Here is a 4,062-nt window from a genome sequence, read left to right as displayed (position 1 = left end):
CCCTGGAGAAGGAAATGGCTACACACTCCAGTGTTCTTGCCTGGGAAATCCCATGGACTGAGGAGCAGAGCGGGCTACTGTCCATGGGGTCACAAGAGTTGGACACGACTCTGACTAAACCACAACCACCACAAAAGCCAAGGTAACATGTAGCCATCAAAACCTGTTTTAACCTGTTGAATCAATGAACAGCTTGCCTTAGTGAACATCGTCCAGTGTCAACCCCTCATTTCTCAAAGTCAGAGAGTCTTCAATCAACAGCAGTCTCCTAAGAGTAATCATCTTCCAAGGATGATGTCTATCTATGTATGCCTCTGAAAATACACTAGTTTCCCCAAACCCTGTAGCTAGAAGATTTACAGTCTGCTTTGCCCATAGAGATAATATCTGACCAAGATGTCTCTCTCTTATTGTGTTATTTAGTCACTAAGTTGTATCCGACTCTTTTGCAACCCCATGGACAGTAGCCTACCAGGCTCCTCTGTCCATGGGATTTCCCAGACAAGAATATTGAAGATCTCCTTCTCCAGGGTGTCTTCCTGACCTAGGGGTCAAACCCAAGTCTTCTCCGTCGGCAGGTAGATTCATTACCATTGAGCCACCAGGGAGGCCCCTCTCTTTCTGTAAGCAATACATTTAGTGAACATTTCTGGTTCCTTCTGTCATAAAAAATAATATTTACTGACATACCTGCATTCCTTTCTGCTTAAACCAACTTGTTATGCTTCTCATAACAAGTAACAGAAAAACTAGCTCAAATGTCTCAAGCAATAATAAGTGTATTCCGTCTTATAGCTATAAGTCCAAAGATGACACGTGTATGCCCAGCTTCTCTGTTCTGCCTGCCTCCGTGGGAAGGCTTTGTCCTTAAACTGGCTTCCTTCATTCTAACAGGATGACAGCCAACACCAACTGAGGCATATGTTTCTATGTTTAGATCCAACAGGAGAAATAAATTCCCTCTGCCAATCAGAATGAAAAATCCTCCCCCCCCGCACCTTCAGTCTGATTGGACCAACCTGTGGACTAGAAACTCTCATCAGGATAATGTCAGATGTTGATAGGCTTAATCCTTGACTTTTTTAACTCAATGTTTTTTTTAATTTTATGTATTTATTTGGCTGCACTGGGTCTTTGTGCTTTGCACAGGCTTTCTCTAGTTGCAGGGAGCAGGGGCTACTCTTGCTTGCGGCACATGGGCTCCTCTGGGGAAGCACAGGCTCTAGGCACGCCGGCTTCAGTAGCTGCAGAACTCGGGCTCAGTGGTTGAGGCTCGCAGGCACCAGAGCTCTGGCTCAATAGTTGTGGCCCATGGTCTTAGTTGATCCTCAGCCTGAGGAAGCTTCCTGGACTAGGGATCAAACCTGTGTCTCCTGTATTGGCAGGCAGATTCTTATCCACTGCACCATCAGGGAAGTCCAATCCTTGACTCGAAACAGCTACCTTCAAGAGAATGGTGACATAGTGATTGACTCAAACTTATCAGAATCCACTCCTAGAGCTGAAGATGGAGTTAGCTTCCTCCAAGTCATGAGAGCTCTGTTGAGAAGAAATGGACACGAACAAAATTAAGTTCTTTAGAAAGGAAGAGGGGTGCTTCTCTGGTGGCTCAGTGGTAAAGAGTCTACCTGCCAATGCAGGAGACACTGGTTTGATCCCTGGCCCGGGAAGATTCCACATGCCATGGAACAACTAAGCTGATGCTCCACAGCTGTTGAGCCTGTGCTCTAGAGCCCTGGAGCTGTAACTACTGAAGCCCCTGCGCTCTAGAGCCCTTGCTCTGCAACAAGAGAAGCCACCACAATGAGAAGCACCTGCACCCCAAGTAGAGAGTACCTCTTACCAAAACTAGAGAAAAGCCCTCGTAGCAATGAAGACGCAGCACAGCCAAAAATAAATACATTTTAAAAATTATTTTTAAAAAAAAGGAAGAAGGGGACCTGGATACTATAAAAACAACCAAACACGGTCACAAAACTACTGGACCTTTTCTTCTATGGCTTACCCATGACCACCTTCTACTGAAGACATCTAATTTCAGATCTTCAAGACCAGGTCTCTTTCCAGACTCTTCCAACTGCATATAGGGTTGCTGTACCCAAGTGGTTCACAAATTTTTCAACCTTGTTTTCCTCCTGTATTTTCTGATGCCAATGTGATACATGTATCCAGCCATCCAATCATGTACCCTTCATTCGCTTAATTCCTCAAGATTGCCGAGTAGTCAACCTAATTCCTCCCTTTTCTTCTTCCTTTTTTTTATTGGCCTCGCCATGAGGTATGTGGAATCTTAGTTTCCAGTCGTTCATTGTTCAGTTGCTATTATTTGGGAGCTCATGGACTGCAGCATGCCAGTCTTCCCTGTCCTTCACTAGCTCCTGGAGTTTGCTCTAATTCATGTCAATTGAATCAATGATGCTATCTAGCCATCTCATCCTCTGCCACCCTCTTCTCCTTTTGCCTTTAATCTTTCCCAGCATCAGGATCTTTTCCAATGAGTTGGTTCTTCACATCAGGTGGCCAAAGTATTGGATCTTCAGCTTCAGGATCAGTCCTTCCAATGAATATTCTGGGTTTATTTCCTTTAGGATTGACTGGTTTGATCTTCTTGCTGTCCAAGGGACTCTCAAGAGTTTTCTCGAGCACCACATTCAAAAGCATCAATTCTTTGGCACTCAGCTTTCTTTAGAGTCCAACTCTCACATCCATACATGACTACTGGAAAAATGATAGTTTTGACTATACAGACCTATGTTAGCAAACTAATGTCTCTGCTTTTTAATATGCTGCCCAGGTTGGTCATAGCTTTTCTTCCAAGGAGCAAGCAAGCATCTTTTAATTTCATGGCTGCAGTCACCATCTGTAGTGATTTAGGAGCCCAAGAAATAAAGTCTGTCACTGTTTTCATTGTTTCCCCATCTATTTTCCATGAAGTGATACGGCCAGATGCCATGATCTTAGTTTTTGGAATGTTGAATTTTAAGCCAACTTTTCACTCTCCTCTTTGACCTTCATCAGGAGGCTCTTTAGTTCCTCTTCACTTTCTGCCATTAGAGTGGTATCATCTACATATCTGAGGTTGTTGGTATTTCTCCTGGCAATCTTGATTCCAGCTTGTGCTTCATCCAGCCCGGCAGTTTGCCTGATGTACTCTGCATATATGTTAAATAAACAGGGTGACAATATACAGCCTTGTCATACTCCTTTCCCAGTTTTGAACCAGTCAGTTGTTCCATGTCCAGTTCTAACTGTTGCTCCTCGAACCACATACAAGTTTCTCAGGAGACAGGTAAGGTAGTCAGGTATTCCTGGCTCTTTAAGAATTTTCCACAGTTTTTTGTGATCTACACAGTTAAAGGCTTTATAGTAGTCAGTGAAGCAGAAGTAGAGATTTTTCTGGTAATCCCTTGCTTTCTCTATGATCCAACGAATGTTGGCAGTTTGATCTCTGGTTTCTCTTCCTTTTCTAAACCCATCTTGTACATCTGGAAGTTCTCAGTTCACAGACTGGTGAAGCCTAGCTTGAAGGATTTTGAGCATAATCAAACCTGTGTCTCCTGCGGTGGAAGGACGACCAGGGAAGTCCTTCTTCCCTCTTCTTATTACATCCCCAGTCAATTAATTCTATTTCTTAAATATAATCCATATTCCTTCCCTCCTCTACTTCCTAACTATCTTAGCACCTGTTTACAAAAGCCTTCTAACTGATATTTCTTCTCCTGCCATTCTTGGCCTCTTTGAAATGATCTTTCACATTGTCAATAGACAAAAAATAGATGTGATTCTGTCATTGCTTAGATTAAAAACTTTTAGTGGCTTCTCATTCTGGCACATGAAAGAGTAGAGATGGTGGCTGATTGGGCTGATGTGAGGTTAGAGATCTGGATTAGGGTCTCCTACTTCTGGGGCTTCCCAGGTGACATTAGTAGTAAAGAACCCACCTGCCCATGCAGGAGGCATAAGAGAGGTAAGTCCAATCCCTGGGTCGGGAAGATCTCCTGGAGGAGGGCATGGCAACCCACTCCAGTATTCTTGCCTGGAGAATCCCACGGACAGAGGAAA

This window comes from Bos javanicus, chromosome 3 (assembly GCF_032452875.1).
Source record: "Bos javanicus breed banteng chromosome 3, ARS-OSU_banteng_1.0, whole genome shotgun sequence".
Taxonomy (NCBI): Eukaryota; Metazoa; Chordata; class Mammalia; order Artiodactyla; family Bovidae; genus Bos; species Bos javanicus.
The sequence above is the reverse complement of the archived record's forward strand: the minus strand, read 5'-3'. Positions refer to the sequence as shown.